We start from the raw sequence: 20,305 nt of genomic DNA on the forward strand, positions 1-20,305 counted from the left end.
CTTGCACTGGTCCACTTTGATGTTGAGGGTCCCTCTCTAATGAACTCTCGTAGGAGAGAAGCGACAGTTTCTCCAAGAAAGGCTGTCTCTCCTGGTTTAGCTGTATTTGTTGAGAACACTTCCATGAATAATGGTTGTCCTTTCCACGTGAGCTCCCAAATCTCCTTCCAATCTAAGGTTCGGTATTCATTGGCCCATTTATCAACGATTCGGTTCTTGTATTCTGCAAGCTTCTCGACTACCACCACAAGTGCTAGAGGAAGATCTAGCTCTGGCAATCTAGTTGTGGCATAATATCCTTCTAAAGAGTCCTTATAGACCTCTTGAAGTGGGTCATCCTGTAAGACCTTTGTCACTGGAATTTGTCGTACAAACTCCCATTGGTTCTCAGCCCCCTGATCCATTTTGCTCTTGCCTTTCCTATCCCTTTCCAAATTTAGATCTACAAGAAGTAAATCATCTATGGATGGCTTTGAGGACTGGGCATTGGATGGTCCAGGCATGTCCGGCTCAATGAGCCAATCATCTCTAGACTCCCTTACACTGGAAAGCTTTGATAAGTCTAAGAACTCGCTTTTGGTGGAGAGCTCCCCTAATTTGTCTACATTCTCTGGATGATAGGTGACTTCGTAGGCGAACACCATCTCCACCCATGTACATGTTACCCTGGTCATTGACTAGAGGTGCTCTATCAAATTCTGAGAAAAAGTCTGCGATCTTAACAAGATATCGTTGTTGTGGATCCCTAAAGATCTCAGCTCCTTGAGCATTCGTGTAGACATATTGAACTCTCACATTGAGTGGTAACCCCATGGTGTCGGCTTCAAATGGATTAAAAGATCTTGTGGGTGTCCTATTTGGGGCTAAGGGATGACTATTTGATTGTCCATGGACAATGAGCTAGTTGTTCTGGAAAGGGTATCAGATTGGGATTCGGAAAAGGTTTCAGCAATATCTGCCAAATTTCCTACCGATTGGGTCCCACTTTCCTGCGTAGGTACTCTAAAAGGTACCCTAGGCCCTATGGCAATGTCTATATGACGTCCCGACCGCAAGTGCATAAGGTCAAATTTAAAGGTTTTTTTTAAATACATATATATATATATATATGTATATATATATATATTTATGTATATATATATATATATATATTTTTAAACCCTACCTAACCACTAAATGCAACTAACATGAATATGTGTGTAACTATCTATATTATTTTTTATTTTTTTATTTTTTATTTATTTCTTACTAATTACACAAAAATTATGCACAAAATTACAAAAATTTAAAAAAATGCAAGTTACACTAATTATGCAAAAAAAAAATTAGAGAAAATTTAAAAAAATACAAATTATGCAAAAAATATGAACTCAAAATAAAACACATATTTTTTTTTATTTTTATTTTTTTACTAATTACACAAAAATACTAATTATGCATAAAATTACCAAAAAAAATTAAAGAAATGCAAGTTACACTAGTTATGCAAAAAATTATAGAAATTTTAAAAAAATAAAAAATTACAGAATATGCAAAAAATGTGAACTAAAATTACAGAATTTTTTTTTTCTTTTCTCTTTTTTTAAAATTATTTTTATTGTTTTATTGTTTTTTTTCTTTTTATTTTTATTATTTTTTAAAAAAAATGCAAAAACATGAAAATTAACAAAAAATAAAAAATAAAAAATAAAAAAAGTACTAACCTTATCTTTCTGTCGCCTCCGGATCGTGCGCCGTTCCCGGATTTCCTTCACGTGCCTCCTCGCCTGCAGCCCTACCTTATCTCCAGTCGCTTCCTCAGCTCCTCGCTTCCTTCACAGCCTTCGCCCGGCCTCTACTCGCCTTCTGCAGCTCCCTTTCGCCTCTACGTCCGTGCGGCCGAGGTGGTAGCCCCTGCTGCTACGGATGTAGCCGTTGAGAAGCCCAAGCCCATCGGCCCTCCTCGCCTGACTTCTTCTCTTTCTCCCACCGTCGGCGGCCTTGGCTTCACCTTCTTCCGCCAGCTGCTCTGCCAGTCGCCTCCACGCAGCCCTTCAGCGGCCAGGTGGCTTTTTATTTTTATTTTTTCACCTCCTTCCCGTCACCGCCTCTGCTGCCGGCCACTGCCTTTGCCTCTTGCTATAGCTAGCCGTCCACGGCCTTAAATGCAGCCGGCTAATATTGCATTAAGCATTAATCTATTGCATTATTGCATAATGCATTAAGCTTAAGCCATAATGCATTAATACATTAAGCACAAGTTTAATGCATAATACATAAGCTCACACATAATGCATTGAGCTTAATGTATTATTCAGATTTTCGTTTCTAATCTATGAACAAAAAATGAACACAACGATGAAAACAACCATGGAAAGCATATACATGAATGAGAAAACATTAGCGGGAGTAGATCTCAACTGCACAAGTAAGTACTAATCTACTTTTTCTCTTCTAATCACTAGCTCCGAGATTCCACACTCATGCTAACCCTAAACCTAAAAACAAAAAGAAATAGTGGTAGTAATGCAAGCTTCTCAACCGGTTTTGAGTCTTCTCCCCGACAGCGGCGCCAATGGAGAGACGGAAAACTCTCTCACTTATAGCAAGAGTAGCATGATCCACGTGTAGCTCAATCCAATGGGATTTGCATCCCTTTCGGAGCTAGGGATTCAACCCGTACCGGTGCACAAAAGCTTATCCACAAATGGAGAGAATGCTAAGAACACCACTACCTTGACATAGACTTAACACACACATTGTCAAGCTCAATCTTGCCACAACTCATTCACTCATCATCCCACTCATTCATGCATCCAATACAAGAAGAAAGCTAAGCTAATGTATACACAAGCTCAAAGCATACTTCATTCTCAAGCACTTACTTCCCTAGCATGCACACAAACCTTGAAGCTATCAACAAAGAAACATGCACACTAGAGAATAGACATGAGAAGAGAGACAAACATCATCTCATTGCATTGAATTAAAAAAAGAACATTGCTCATACAATAATGTAGATGGGGAGAGAGAAGAGCTTGCACCTCTATGAAAAAAAGAGGGAGAGCTAGTCTCAAGAGAGCTCAAACATGAGTTTAGCCTAATGTGTCCATAAGCCCTCAAATGAGCCACTTTTTATACAAAAACTCTAAAACTCCCAAAACTTCGCATGTGGGATTATTCTCAAGCCCACTCCCACACTCATCTACAACTTGGAACTCTTTACAAGAGCCCTAAATAAGAATGTCACTTGTTTTCCTGCTTGCATCTTGAAAAGATGCAAGGGGGAAGAGAGCTTGAGCTCTTGCAAGCACACACACACACTCACAAAACCCTAATAGAGAACACACAAGGTGAGAGGCTGAAAATCTTCGTCTTCTCTACTCAACACTCAACACACCATATACAAGATAAGAGTACACACAATATGAAAAGTACTCAACCAATACATACACGGGTTCTCTATAGTGTGAACCCGACTAAATGAGCTGGCGCTATAACTATGCCAGTCTCTAGAGTGGCTGTCACACAGCCTGTCATCCCACTGGCCGCATATCACCCAAGATCTCACCAACCATGCCAGTGTGGTGTAAGTGCGGGACCTATCCCCCAGGCGGGTCATCAGTGTCCACCGCCTCACTAGAGCTCGATATCTCAACACTCCCCCTCGAGCTCAACTCCATCTCATGTACACCAAGTGAAGCCCTGAATCTGCGGAGCTTCTCTGTACACAATGCTTTGGTGAAGATGTCAGCTACCTGATCCTCTGTGCTGACATAAACAAGGTCAAGGTCTCCTGCCAAGACCTTCTCTCTGACGAAGTGATAGTGGACCTCTATGTGCTTCGTACGAGCATGAAAGACTGGGTTCCTGGCCAACTGTATACTGCTAATGTTGTCATAGAAAATGACAACTTGTCTATCCACTGATAGACCCAAATCTGCAAGTAGCTTTCTCAACCAAGCTACCTCACATGCTGCCATAGCAGCTCCTCTGTACTCGGCCTCCGTACTACTCGATAGAGCAACCGTAGGCTGCTTCTTACTACTCCAAGTCACAGCAGCACTCCCCAAAGAAAACATGAATCCACTGGTAGATCGTCTATCTGAGATACTACCAGCCCAATCAGCATCTGTGTACCCATGTACACATATCTCTGTCCCAGTCTCATAGAATAGTCCACAATGCAAAGTAGACTTCACATACCTCAGTATACGTCTCACTGCATCCAAATGTGGTTTCCGTGGAACCTGCATAAACTGACTCACCAACCCAACAGCATAGCTCAAATCTGGTCTGGTGATCGTTATGTAGATCAAACTTCCTACTATGCTCCTGTACATAGTAGGATCCTCCAAGATCTCTCCTGAATCTGCACTCAGCTTGCCATTCTGATCCAATGGCACAGAAATAGGCTTACAGCCTGTCATACAATACTTGGACAACATGTCCAAGCCATACTGTCTCTGCAGTAATCCAATACCATGTGGTGACCTAATCACCTCAATGCCCAAGAAATATCTGAGCTCCCCCAGATCCTTCATCTCAAACTTTTGTCTTAGCAGAATCTTTACATCAAAGATCTCTGCATCATGGTCCCCCGTAATGATCAAGTCATCTACATAGATGACAACAAGCACAACCCCTCTATCACCATGTCTCACATACAATGAGAAATCTGCATTGGCTACATGAAAGCCAATAGTGACAAGATATTCAGAAATCTTGTCAGACCATGCTCTTGGTGCTTGCTTTAAGCCATACAAGGCTTTCTTCAACCTGCAAACATGCTCGGGGTGACCCACATCCTCATAACCAGGTGGCTGCAACATATACACCTCTTCTTGCAAATCCCCATGCAAGAATGCATTCTTTACATCCATCTGATGTAAAGACCATTGTTTTGACGCAGCCACTGCTATCACAACTCTCACCGTTGCCATCTTGGCAACTGGGCTGAAAGTTTCCTCATAATCAATCCCATATGTCTGCGCATATCCTTTGGCTACCAATCTAGCCTTGTACCTGTTTATGCTTCCATCACTGTTATGTTTAACTTTGTACACCCACTTGCATCCAATGGCTTTCTTGCCTTCTGACAATTGCACTAAATCCCAAGTTTCATTTCCATATAGTGCATCCATCTCCTCATCCATAGCTTTCTCCCAACATATATTTCCAACAGCCTCATCAATGCATGTGGGCTCTACAACCTGCACAACCTTTGCCATATATGCATAGTGATGTGCCACATAACCATCATATGTAAATCTGTGCACAGGGTTCTTCAATCTCCCTGATCTTCGCAGCTTTTCATTCATGGCTTCCATAGCCTTCTTTACACCAGGTGTTCTCATAGCTGGGATCCCAAGCTCCTCATCAAGGCTCATATCTGAGCCACTAGACTCTCCATCAACATGAGAATGCCCTGCAGAAATGTCAGGCATACCAAGGGGCTCAACCACTTTCTCTTTTCCTTTACGTGATGTACTAATCACATTTGCAGGACTGGTATTATGACGCAACCTGCCACTCCATGGTCTATCAACAGACCCACTATATGAGGACTCTCCTGGTCCACTCAAAGACTGTGATTGCTGACCTGCATTCTGTGCAACCACACTTCCACTCACATCAGCCCCAACAGCTTCTTTTTCAGCAGCATACCAGCTGCTCATCTCATCAAAGACAACATCCCTGCTTACCCTCAACTCACGTGTAGCAGGGTTATAACACCTGTATCCCTTTTGCTCAAGGGAATATCCAATAAACACACATTTTTCAGCTTTCGGATCCAGCTTGGTTCTCAGCTCATCTGGCACATGCACATATGCAATGCATCCAAAAACTTTCAGATGAGATAAATCTGGTTTTCTGTCAGTAAACCTCTCCTCTGGAGTTACATCATGTATGGCTGCAGTTGGAGTCCTGTTCATGATGTATACTGCTGTAGAAACAGCCTCAGCCCAATAGCAATGCGGCATATTCTTCTCTTCCATCAATGCTCGCGCAATCTCAGCAATGTGCCTGTTTTTCCGCTCAGCAACTCCATTTTGCTGCGGAGTGTATCTGCATGTAAACTGTCTCCGAATACCATTCTTCTTCAAAAATTCAGAGAACTCATTGGAGAAGTATTCTCCCCCTCCATCTGACCTTAGGCACTTAACATATTTCCCTGTTTGCTTTTCAACCAAAACTCTGAAATTCTGAAAGTGAGTGAACACCTCACTCTTCTCCTTCATGAAATATACCCACACTTTCCTTGTGTGGTCATCAATGAAAGTGACATAGTACCTGCAGCCTCCCATAGACACGGTCTTTGTAGGACCCCATACATCTGAATGCACAACATCTAGTGCATTTCTGCTCACATATCTGTTACGTGGAAACACATGCTTTGTTTGCTTCCCAAATTGGCATGCTTCACATATTTTCTGCATACCTTCCACTTTAAATTTTGGCAGCCCTGTCACAATTTCTTTTGTCTGCATAGACTTCAATCTCTGCACATTTACATGTCCAATTCTTTTATGCCATATGTCTGTGTCTGCAACAACTCCTGAACCATTTGCAAACATTGCAGCACTCATTTCAGGCATGTCTACATCCAACGTAAACATTCTGCCCACTCTGTTGCCTTTTGCAACCAACCTGCACTTGTCTTTGAAATCTTCAACATAACACCCATCAGGGTTAAACCGAACCTGCAACCCCTGCTCAATCATCTGGCCAACTGAAACCAGATTCTTTGTTATGTTCGGTACATGAAGTACATCTGCAAGGTACTTCACTTTGCCATCCTGCATAGATAATGGCACATCTCCAACGTGGGCAATTGGATGAGCAGTGTCATCCCCTGTTTCCACAAAACCTGGTCTTTCCGGGTTCTTCATCTCCTTGAACCACTCCCCATGACTCGTCATGTGGTTCGAAGCGCCTGAATCCACATACCACACATTATCTTTTTGTGCTGCATCAGCATTTTCAGACATGGCATTCACGACATGCTGCATAACAAACAACCTCTCATTATCCTCATTATTTCTGCTTGAGGATGCATAGTTGTTTTACTGCACTTTTCCATTTTGCATGTCAGCCTGCTTCTTGTAGCATTCTGCCTGCACATGTCCAGGCTTACCACAATAATAGCATTCACGTGCATCATTATATTGCCTTTGCCAATTTCCACGGCCTCTTTGACTCCCCCTGCCTCTGAATTTGCCTCTTCCACCTGCGTGTTATTGTTGTTGTTGATTCTGGGACTGTTGTTGTTGCTGCTGCTGCTGGCCATAATTCTGATTACCTGTTCGGCCACCTCCTTGACCGCATCCACGGCCTCCTCTACCTCGTCCTCTTCCTGAACTCGTGTAGAAGGCCTGTTGCTCTGAACTGTTTTTGCTTTGTGAAGACTGTTGGTCTTCACCCAAGTTCTTCTCTTCGATAATCAGCATAGACACCAAATCTGTAAAGTTGGGAATGTTTTCCCGAGTCTGAATAGACGTCTTAAACGCCTTGTATTGTGGCCCGAGACCACGTAAACAGACTTCCACCTTGTCATCATCATCTACTGACACACCAATAGATGCAAGGGATTCCACAATACCCTTTATCTTCAGCGCATAGTCATTCACAGACATGCTCTTTTTCTCCACAGTATGAAGTTCATTCTTCAACTGTATCTTACGAGCCTTGGTATTTGTTTCATAAAGCTTTACCAAGGTGTCCCACGCCTCCTTGGGGGACTTGGCATCCTGAATGTGCCCAATCATGGTGTCCTGTATACTAATGGAAAGCCAATACATAACCTTCCTGGCTCCTTGGTTCCAGTCTTTAAACTCTTTCACATCTGCAGCAGTCGGATTTATATCCGGTATCTCCGGTGCCTCTTCATGCTCACCTTCTATGTAGTCCCAATAGCCTTTTCCCATCAGGAAATTAGTCAACCTGAACCTCCAAGCATGGAATTTATTCTTATCCAGCTTCTCAGCCACAATCTGTGTTATGCCATCATTAGACATCTTGCCAAACACACAATTTTACCAGAAACTGCAATCTGGTTTTTTCTGCACAACTGCTGTATTTTCTGCCCAGCGGTACTGCAGTCCACTCAAGTGTCACAACCAGTGACCTCAATGTGCATACATACACCCAATGGCAACTGTAGACCTCTTTGCAGCACCCACAGTGTCTGCACAGTCAATCTGTCTTCCTGTAGTTCGTAAAACAGAGTTCTGCAGAGAATCGATGACTTACCCGCAGTGCTCGAAATCGCTTGCTTTCTGAAAAACGGAGGTCCAGACGCGCCCGAAATGCGTTTTCGGCTCGAAAATTACAGTCCATAGGACTCTATAGTTGCCCTGTAGCTTCACTCCCGTGAAGAAAGCTCCTCAATCGGAGATCGTTTGCCGGTGCCTCCCGTAGAGCTCCCGACAAGGGTGTAGTCACCAACACAATAGGGAAGAGTAGTTGAAGCTCTTACCCTCGTACCGCTTCTTGTGGTTCTCTTACTTGCAGCTCAGCCCTTAGCACGAACCAGGCTCTGATACCATGAAAAGATGCAAGGGGGAAGAGAGCTTGAGCTCTTGCAAGCACACACACACACTCACAAAACCCTAATAGAGAACACACAAGGTGAGAGGTTGAAAATCTTCGTCTTCTCTACTCAACACTCAACACACCATATACAAGATAAGAGTACACACAATATGAAAAGTACTCAACCAATACATACACGGGTTCTCTATAGTGTGAACCCGACTAAATGAGCTGGCGCTATAACTATGCCAGTCTCTAGAGTGGCTGTCACATAGCCTGTCATCCCACTGGCCGCATATCACCCAAGATCTCACCAACCATGCCAGTGTGGTGTAAGTGCGGGACCTATCCCCCAGGCAGGTCATCAGTGTCCACCGCCTCACTAGAGCTCGATATCTCAACACATCTTTGTGTTGCATCCTTGCATTGATCACCACTCGTCACGCAACAGTATGTATGTACCATGAATATAAATGAAAAAAATATGACAAGGTAGCAAGGTAATGTGAGAAGGGAATTATTTATAAGAGGGAGATCAAAGAAAGTGTGGTCTAAGGTTAAAAAAATGGGTAAAGGTATATGGGACAAGGGAGTGTGAAAGCATTAGACGAGGTGTGGATGTGGACTAATTAAAGAAGGTGTGAAAAAATAAGAACCCTAAAAAAAACCTCACTTCACTTGAGATCAGGTTGGTGGCTTCTTTTCACCTTGAGCTTCTTCATCAGCCAATTCTGGTAATGAGATGAGAGCTCTTTGGTTAATGATTTATGCTCTGTATAGCAAAGCTCTCTTCTTCTTCTTTTCCTTTAGCAAAACAATTGTTGCTTCTTCTTTTCCTTAACAACAATTGCTTTCCGTTGTTGAGCTGAGACGAAACGAAAGCCTAAGATTTAAGTAAAGCGAATCCTTAGCATTGCGCCAAGGGTTGGTCAACAAGCATTTTTCTTTGCTGATGAGCTGAGACAAAACAAGGCCTGAGGTGAAACGAAAACCTCCAATCTTTGCTGAGCTGAGATGAAACGAAGAATTATGCACTCTCTTCTCACTGGCGAGATTAACGCATGCCTGTGAGCTGCTTGCTCTGAAGCACTTGCTCTGAGATGCTTATGATGCAAACAGTGAATGTTGAATACCAACTCTGATGGCCGCCTTACCTCTCTGCTCTTAAGTCATCAAAATGCATGTGCGGTGCTTGTTACTGATGAGACGCTTATGCTGCAAACCGTGAATGTTGAATACCAACGTTGATGGCCTTACCTGTGCTCTCAAGTGATCAAAACGTTGCCTGTGCTAATGCACTGAAGAGGTTTGGAGATATGATGGTTTCTGATCAGAAGGCAGCCCATATTGCACTGAAGATGCTAGGGCTTCCCAATGCTCTTGATGGCACTTACAAGCTTGGAGGAGTGCAGCCAAAGCTTGTTTTGGCTTCAGCTTCTAAGAATGAGACCTCTATTTCTACATAGGCTTTTCTCACTTTTTTTAGTATTAGTTTATGGTAGCTTTTCCTTTTAACAGTTAGCTTGTGAGACAAGGAAGGACATAAATATGTTTTGGAGTCTTCATGTACAAATTCTAAATAATGTGACTTTTGTTTGTGCGGCTAGAGCACATGTGCTACCAATTGTTTGCCTTTTATCATCAATCTTTTGCAAGCATACTTGGAAATTGTCTTGCAAACCACTAACCGAGAGCTGCTATAGCTCAATGTGCTACCAATTGTTTGCCTTTGATCATCAATATTTTTCAAGCATACATGGAAATTGTCTTGCAAACCACTGTCTAAGGGCTGTTATAGCTCAATGAAGAAAATGTGTAAGCTTGTTGCTGCTGTTGTCAAGACCTTCTAATGCTCCCTTGGCCAGCTAGGTTAGAAGACCCCTCCTATGCTGCCCAACTTGCTGTAAATCCTTGAAGGCTACCAACCGATCAATGGTTGGTAGTCTCTCCCAATAGCCCAACACAACTCGAGTTGTAAATCCTTGAAGGCTGCCAACCAATCAATTGTTGGTAGTCTCTCCCAATAGCCCAACACAACTCGAGGTGTAAATCCTTGAAGGCTGCCAACCAATCAATTGTTGGTAGTCTCTCCCAACAACCCAACACAACTCAAGCCTTATGGTGTACGGAGAATATTGGCTAGTGCCAATGGTCTGGGTTCAACTCCCAGTGAGGCTTTCTTGATTAACAACAAACAGTTGCAGCAAGAATCCATCTCACATGGAATACATTCATCATTGCTTGCCTAGTATGCATCATTTTTTACATGGATTTAAGTCATTATGTCATGCATACATCAACTTTTGCATCAAACTGTCAATCTTACTTGCATTCCAACAAACCATGAAATTGTTTTGCTTGATAATCTTGTCCTCCTTTCATCAAAATTAGTATAGCTTGATCAATATTTGTTGTAGAAGTGTGTTTAACATTAGTCTTTGAAATATTAACACTAATCTATGATAAGACCTTGCTTTTGCACGAATCTGAAAAGATTTAACAGTTTCTACACATTTTCTTGCTCAAGAGCTGCATCGTTTCATTGTTGTTCTCTGTAATTTATAGCTCTTGAAGCTTTCACAATTTCATTGCAATTGTTATATAATCTTTGTCAAAAGTTGTCAAGATTCAAGTATTAATGTCTATCAATTTGTTGCTTGTTGAGCAAGCCATAGTTACACAATATTCAAGAAACATGAAATGAAGTTAAAGTTTGTGCACTTACTCCTCCAAGATTTATTGAAAACTTCATTAATCTTGAAATGCACTAAAATCTGTTCAGAATTACAATAAATACTCTCTACACTGCACTTTGCAACTCTGCCAACAGTAATCTGAGAACTCTGCACAGCAATCTGAATATTCTTCACAATAATCTAAAAACTCTACACAACAACCTTGATTTTCTACACATCAGTCCTTTTCTTGCAATGCGTCTCCAAGAACTGCAAGATTTAACAATCTAGGGTTTGATCTTGAAGAAATAAGGGCTTTAAGGATTGATATTTGAAACTATACGCTCTCTAAGCAAGATAATGCAAGAAAATCACTAAATATTTGTTACTAGAATTCTCTACAAACCTGGAGAGACGGAAAACCCTCTCTCTTGTAGTAAGAGGAGTACGATCCACACTAAGCTCAATCCAATGGGATTTGCATCCCTTTCGGAGCTAGGGATTCGACCCGTACCGGTGCACAAAAGCTTATCCACAACAAATGGAGAGAATGTGAAGAAAACTACTACTATTGACATGGACTAACACATACTCAAGCTCAATCTTGCCACACTCAATCACTCAACATCCCACTCATTCCATGCATCCAAACAAGAAGAAAGCTAAGCTATTGCATACACAAGCTCAAAGCATCCTTCATTCTCAAGATCTTACTTCCTAGCATGCACACACTCCTTGAAGCTATCAACAACAAAGAAACATGCTTACTAGAGAATAGACATGAGAAGAGAGACAAACATCACTCATTGCATTAACAAAAGAATAGACTTACAATAATGTAACTGGGGAGAGAGAAGAGCTTGCACCTCTATGGAAGAAGAGGGAGAGCTAGTCTCAAGAGAGCTCAAACATGAGTTTGCCCAATGTGTCCATGCTCTCAAATGAGCCACCTTTTATACAAAAATTCTAGAACTCCCATAAGTCCCCATGTGGGATTATTGTGAAGCCCTCTCCCACATACATCTACAAAGTGGAACTCTTTACAAGAGCCCTAAGTATCTTTTTTTGTTGCATCCTCGGCATCCTTGTATTGATCTTCATTTGCATGCAACACTCCCCCCTTCCTATTTTGCGCACGTCCTCGAGCGCGGTAGTAGCAAGAGCTGCAACAAAAAATAATTGATACGAGTAAAGTCCTTTATTGAAAAGAAAAGAAAAGAAAAGCAAAATCAGCAATAATAATTACACACGTGAGCATACAAGTGCAAGGCTGATTAAAGTTTTAATGAGTACTAAAAGAGGTGAGTAAAAACTAGTCAAAGTGAGACTTAGGTAGTAGATAATGCTATGCAAAGGCAAGTGTCTTTGTACACCTCCGGTTATGACCGCAGTCTCAATGTCCTATCAGTATGTAAGTTACTCCTAAGTGGCAACCCTACTCCTAAGTATGAGCAAAGGTGATTGGAGCTCTCTCTTGTTGTTTTTTTTTTTTTTTTTTTTATGTGTGTAGAAGGTGATAAAGAGTAAGTTTCTATCCCCATGAGACCCAAGCAATGGCCCAGAGACCTCCACCAAGAGAATCTAAAGACCGCTAAGTATCTCAAGGGCGACAGACCCTTTTTTCTTTCTTTTATGACCTAAGGAGTACCCCTTGAAGATGAGGGCATCGGTCTTGAGGGCCCATAGTGTACCCCCGAGTCCTACCAACATCTATCAAGGCGATAGATTCCTCAAAGTTCTTCTTCTGAAGTTTTTAGACATTAGTGTTCACCCCATGGAAACCAAGGCATCGGTCCCAAGGTGCTGAGACATCCCCAGGTCCTACCAAGCACTTCGCATGGCGGTAGACACTTCATGTCGCAATTCACCTTGTATATATATTTTTGTAGGGTATATTTTCATAAATTTTTATTACTCGTAGCACCTAGCTCATATCTAAGAGATAACTACCACTAGGGATAACTAATATACCTTGAAGACATAAGTACTTGGCATACTCCCTTGGTATATATCCTACACTATCTTTGGATAGAAATATCTCTTACTAAGTTTTCTAAGACTCTAGAATGTACTCACCACATTTTAACTACTAATCAAAACTCAAACCAGCCAATATTGTGTACATGCAAACCATATATTCGAAAGATAAGAGCACATAAAGAAATAAAGATTAAGATTTGCATACACCTGTTGTAGTGCCCTGTTGATGTTGTTCGTTTGCCTTGATTAATTGCTGATTTTGTGCAGATTGCTCCTCCTTGATTTTTGTAAGCATAGCATATCTCCCCCCTTCCTAATTTGTGTGTACGATAGGTGGACTGTAGGGGCGTATCTGATGCTCTTCTTAAGCTGAGATCTCTGCACAAAGTTTTATTAACAAACAAAGAAAAAACAAAAGAATAAAATTTGTTAGTGGTGCCAATCACCAAATATAGCCGAGGGGAAAAAACCCAATGGGAGAAAAGTGCCCTGGCTTGTCATTCTTATTGTGGAGTCACTGAGTTACTCTTGCGCTGATGGTGTGGATCATCGAAAAAAGAACATAATTCTTTAAAGGCATAAGGAACCACACTATTCAAACATTGATCTACCAAAGAGCTTCATTTGTAGTGTTAATGCCTTATCTTTGGTTTTAGGTATGTCCTTCTTGGGTGGGAATTTTATCAATTGTCTTGGAATTTGAGCAAGATAAGAGGATTTAGGCATTGAAGTACCAGAATCTATGCTCAAATGAGACTCCTTTGGACTTGTCTTAGGTACACCCGTTGATGGTTGAATTGTGAAACAAGGAGAAATAGGGGCAACAGTTGTTTCAATACATGTTTTAGGAAGATCAACACAAGTAGATTTGTAGGTGCTATCACAGCCACCTTTCCTTTCTTGAAGAGTTTGTGTTGATTTCTTTTGTACCCACTGATATGGGCAATCAGGGGTGACTCTTGGAATCTTTTTGAAACACTCTTTTACCCATAGAAAAGCATGGCATTTTGGAAGCCAGATTGATGTTGCACCCTCATAATAACCTTGTTCTTTAAGAACATGTTTTGGGATCCATCGAGTAACAATGCGAGATTTAGGTTTGGAAATGATGTGCTTCTTAAGAGGCTTAACAACTGGAATAGATGGTACAAGTTTGTACGCATCTTTGGGTAGCCACATTGATAATTCCTTATTGCCCGGCCTTCTTTGAGCAGCAACTAGAGTAGTTGGAACATGCCAGCCATGGCCCTCACTTGAGTACTCATCAATTATCCACAACATTTGTTTTGGAGCTTCAAGAGCAGATTTTGATTGTGGGTTGGGTAAGGTAGAAACACCGCCCTTTTGACATGATAAAGCTTGTTGAGTAGCAGAGACTTTCTCTACATACAGTGCTGTTGTGGATGCATTCCTATAGTACAAATCATCTCGAAGGTTATGTGGTTGTACCATTCGTATAGGAATAATGTCATATCCATCTGAGTCACAAAATTGAATTGGCTTCGGTAAAGCACATGTCGATAATGTTGCAAGGACATGACTCCATTCTAATGGATCAATTAAATGCTCAGGGAAGGGTTGTGGAATGTATGCCTCGTCAGATACACTTCGATTACCCTTAAGTCTCTCAGTGTTGAAATCCCTACATGAGGCTCCACACATCCATAGATCTTCTCGCCCATCTGACAATGTAACTCTTGAGCCTTCAGATGAAGCGGAATCAAACTCATCTATTGGAGACCTTGTTACATCACGATACGAGTGATTCCTTAGGTTGACCCTTGTGATGATAGAATCATGTCTGAGGTACAAGTAATTGTATCCCCAATCTTGTATCATTTTAAATTGTCGCATGAATGGTCTACCCAATATCACTTCATAGTTCGGATGCTTTCCAAAATCCACCACTGTAAAGGTATGCTCATATTCAATCCCACATGTGGTGACCAATATGTTCTCAAGCAGCCCAAGGGGATGTTCTAAGCTTCCATCTGCTAGCTGCAAGCGCATCCTTGTACTCCTAATAGCTGGTTTGCCCCATTTTTCCCAAATGGACCTTGTCACAATGCCCACTCCTGCGCCACTATCAAGTATTGCAGTTGAAGATACTTTTCGCACTTCTAATGTGAGGGTAGCATTTCCCTGATCGTCTTCACAAAATTTTCCTACTTTGTTGATAGGAACTGGCATTACATGCTTTGTTTCAGAGTGTATAGTACACTCATGGTGACCCTTTTGTAGCAATACCTGCTCTGACAAACATGTGGCAATATCATTCCACAACTCAGGTTTAAGCTTTATCAATTCAAGCAAAGGTAAGTTACAAGCCACTGGTGCAGACAAAATAGCTTGCACCATACTCATATCTTTTTCCTTTGTCAACCTTTTATGCATGGAGGGTATCCTCAAGGTTTGAGAACAGTTCTCATATTCTCCCAGATAGGATGGTAAGGTTTTCATTGTATGCTTACTTCTAGGAGAAACCATTGTTTGACCTTCCTCCTGGATGCTTGGGCGTCCAAAATTGTTTTCCGAATCTCTGGTAAAATCCACCTCAGAGAATGGAGGCGAACTAACAGAAGACATGTTCTCATTAATTTTCTCAGTTACTGTGGCCCACATTTCATTTGCCATGTCCTCATTAGCATCAATAATTTCATCATTGCATGGGAAGATAAGGCTGGGTGATGGTAGACTTTCTTCTTTCAATGGAGTGTCAATTGGTGCCGATCTTTCGCTTTGAGCTTGTGAAATGAATTCACTTTTCATTTCTCTACTTGATGACACTTCCGGTATAGTTTCTAATGTTGGCTTAAGAGAGGCTGGGCCACGAGGAATAGGTGGTGGTGGTCCCTCAAGTATCGACTGAGCTTCCCTAATGAGTTGCTGGTGTACAGCTAGATTGATCTTCTCCTCACGAGGGTTTGGGTATTCTTGAAGCTTTTTGGGTAGCTCAGATAAAGCTGCAATGCGACTTCTATGAGCATCAATGATGGCCTCTAGAGTCTCATTCACTTTATCCACAAAAACAGAACCCCCAGAACTATCCTCAGTCGTACTAGCCTTATCTTGTTTAGCACTAGGCCCAGGTTGAGGTTGATGTTCCTCACGCACTTCCTGGGATGTAAAAGTTTTATCCCTCATGTTTTGTTTAGAGGTCTCCTGAGAACTAGAAGTGGATGTACTTTTAGTGTGTTTGTTTCGGTTCTTCTTTCTCCTAGTGGTTTTTTTTCTATTGGACTGTAGGGTCTTGTCCACTAGATTTGTCTTTGCGTCCCTAGTTCGAGGTGTCTCATCAGTTTGTATTTCAGCGTTTCGTGTCTGTGATCGAGTCATGACTCTAAGTGGCACGACATCCTCATTCTCAGATGAAGGTGGTGATGGAACTGTACCTACAAGGTTGAGTGAAACCTTTGGTTGAGAGGTGCCTTCCTCATGTGGTTTCAACAGACAATCCTTCGGGAAGTGTTCGACACAACACCCCAGACAATATCTTTCGATTGGTGGAAACTGTTGTGCTGTTGTATTGGATCTAGATGCTTGCCTTGAGCGATGTGGACAATCACGAGCCCAATGGGGTTCTCCACACTCATAACAGGGGCCCATTGGTTTGGCCTCTACTTTCCTTGGCTGCCATTGACCTGAGGGGCCTGGAGTCCTAGGTTGGTAGCCGCCTAGCAACATTAAAGAGTTTTGTTCCCCTGGTTGTATCTCCAGTGCTTGGCTTGGGTATGCGGGACTTTCAAAGATATTTTCTTTGGATGAATATGATACATATTCTTCCTCCACATATCTTGGGTTTACCAATTCTCTACACATATTTGAATTGTCGTAGTCGACAACCCTCACAGGAGCAGTCCCTGGAGCAGGAGGTTGAGCACCAAGAACAGGTCGTGCTTGTTCTTGTGTCATCGGTGGCTTACGTTCAAAATTTGTATATTGTTGATACATTTGTGGAGCCACTCCACCCCTCGGTTGCTCACGTTCCTGTCTCATTCTCGCAATGCGAGTACAATCCTGTGTGGTATGAGTAAAGTTCCAAGCACAGGCTTGGCACCACTTCTTTGTAGGTTGGTTTGTGACTAGAGGAGAAAAGGTATTACAGTCCTCTGTTTTATGGTCACCGCCACATGCTCCACAAAGATGAGGACCTGTAGGAAGTACACTCCTCATTCTCTGCTGCTGTTGTTGTGGCTGCATGGGTGGACGATAGGTTTGTCCTAATCTCCTTAGCACTAGGTTGGCTATTTGGTCTGGATTTACCAGCGCGCTAGACCCTGAACTTTGATCTTCACCCCACTGATTTCTAGGTTTCACCTCAGGGCCAGAACCATCCTGGAACTTGAAGTTATCGGTGAAATCCATAGCATCATGGCAACACTCATTGAAACTTGTATGTTTCTTAGCATAGAGATGTGTATGCAGTGTCGAATTTTTGAGGCCTTTTAAGAAGAGAGAAATTAATCGACTTTGAGCAGGCTTCTCATCTTCTGGGCAACGATTAATGTACTGCTTCATTCTATTTACACAGTCTCTAACACTCTCATTCTCGCCTTGTTTGAAAGAGTAGATATGCGCTACTGTGTCATGTTGAATTCCCATCAAGGAAAAAGCAGCAATGAATCTCTCTTCCAAAACTCGTAAAGAAGTTTTGTCTGAAGCCTCTAATGCCTGAAACCAAGCAAGGGCTTTTCCTTCAAGAGTGAGTCCAAACCCTTCTATTTGAGTATGCTTGTCAGCAACTTGCTCAGCTCGAACTGCTTGCCTAAAAGCTGCTACATGGTCGTATGGATCTCCCGACCCTTCATATTTCTTTACCAATTTCTGAAGAGTTGAAGGTCTTACTTGTCGTGAATACTCATCATAGGGCCTACGGCCTCTCACTCTCAGTGGAAATTGTTCCTCTCCTTGGAAAGATGGTCCACATGTTTCCAAAATTGGTGTGGGTACCCTATTACCAGCCTCACCAAACCCCTCTAAAGATCTTGTCACCCTCATTTCAGGAGGTGCACTTATAGGAGGCCGAGTTGGCTCCCCTCTCATCCGATTGTCATAGTGGGAAAGATGTTGTTGTGGTGGTGTGACCTGTGGTCGCACATTTGGTGTAGGACGATATCGTGGTGCTAGAGTTGGGCTACTAGCTGTGGTCCACCTAGATGTTGAAGGTCCCTCTCTAGTGAACTCTCGTAGGGGAGGAGCAACAGTTTCTCCAAGAAAGGCTGTCTCTCCTGGTTTGGCTGTATGTGTTGCGAACACTTCCATAAATAACGGTTGTCCTTTCCACGTGAGTTCCCTAATCTCTTTCCAATCTAACGTTCGGTATTCATTTGACCATTTATCAACTATTCTGTTCATGTGTCCTGCACACTTCTCAACTACCACTACATAAGCTAGAGGAAGATCCAGCTCTGGCGATTTAGTTGCGGCATAATATCCCTCTAACGAATCTTTATAGACCTCTTGAAGTGGGTCATCCTGTAAGACCTTAGTCACAGGAATTTGTCGTACAAACTCCCATTGACTTTCAGCCCCCTGATCCATTTTACACTTGCCTTTCCTATCCTTGTCCAAATTTAGATCTACAAGAAGTAAATCATCTATGGATGGCTTTGAGGATTGGGCATTGGAAGGTCTAGGCATGTCCGGCTCGATGAGCCAATCATCTTTAGACTCCCTTGCTCTGGAAAGTTGTGATATGTCCAAAAACTCTGTTTTAGAGAGCTCCCCTAATTTGTCTACCTTTTCTGGATGGTAGGTGACTTCATAGCGAACACCATCTCCACCCATGTACATGTTACCCTGGTCATTGACTAGAGGTGCTCTATCAAGTTCTGAGAATATGTCGGCTATCTTAACAAGATACCGTTGTTGTGGGTCCCTAAAGATCTCAGCTCCTTGAGCATTTGTGTAGACATATTGGAGTCGCACATTGAATGTTAACCCCATGGTATCGGCTTCAAATGGATTAAAGGATCGTGAGGGTGTCCTATTTTGGGCTACGGGATGACTATTTGTCGGCACTAGATCGTCCATGGACAATGAACTATTTGTTCTAGAGGAAAGGGTATCGGATTGGGATTCAGAAAGGGTTTCAGCAATATCTGCCAAATTGCCTACCGATTGGGTCCCACTTTCCTGAGTAGGCACTCTAGAAGGTGCCCTAGACCCTATGGCAGAATCTATCAGACGTCCTGACCGTAAGTGCATAAGGTCAAATTTTGTTTTGGTTTTTGGGTTTTTATGTGTTTTTGTTTTTGTTTTGGTTTTGGTTTTTGTGTTTTGTTTTTTTTTTTGATAAATATATATATATATATATATATATATATATATTTTTCCCTACCTAACCACTAAAGGCAACTAAAAAGAATATGTGGGGCGTAACTATCTATCCTATTTTTTTATATTTTTTTTATTTAATTATGATTTTTTTTAAAATAATTTTATGTTATTTATGTTTTTTTTTTTTAACACAAAAATTATGAAGCACACTAAAAAAAATACTAACTATGCATAAAGTTACAAAAAATGAAAAATGCAGGTTACACTAATTATGCAAAAAATTAAAAAAAATGAAGAACTACAAAAAATCAAAAATTTTCTTTTGTTTGTTTTTTCCTCCTTTTGTTGGTTTTTATTGTTTGTTGGTTTGTTTGTTTGTTTGTTTTTTTTTTATTTAATAAAATGAATGAATTTCGTGCCAAATATAAAAAATTATAAAAATACTAATTATGCATGCAATAAAAATAAAAAATGCAGGCTACCTTCAATTATGCAAAGTTTTGTACAAAAATTTAAATAATGAACAGTGGATTCAAAAAATAAAAATTATTTTTTCTTCTTTTTCTTTTTCTTTTTCTATTTTTTTCTTTTTATTTTGTTTTTCTTTTTATTTTAATTTTGTTTTTGTTTTTAATAACAAAAAGTTAAAACAATGCAAATCTAAACTAATTATGCTAAAAATTACAGAAATGAAAAAAAATAAAAATATGCACACAATATGGACTCCTAAAATTTTTTTTTATAATTTTATTTTTTATTATTATTTTTTTTTTAAATTTCTTTCTTTCTTTCTCTCTATTCTTTTTTTTTTAATTCTTTTTTTAAATTCTTTTTTTTTTCCTTTTTTTTTAAATGCC

The sequence above is a fragment of the Cibotium barometz genome, chromosome 43, assembly GCF_041138505.1.
Source record: "Cibotium barometz isolate CiBa-2024 chromosome 43, ASM4113850v1, whole genome shotgun sequence".
NCBI lineage: Eukaryota > Viridiplantae > Streptophyta > Polypodiopsida > Cyatheales > Cibotiaceae > Cibotium > Cibotium barometz.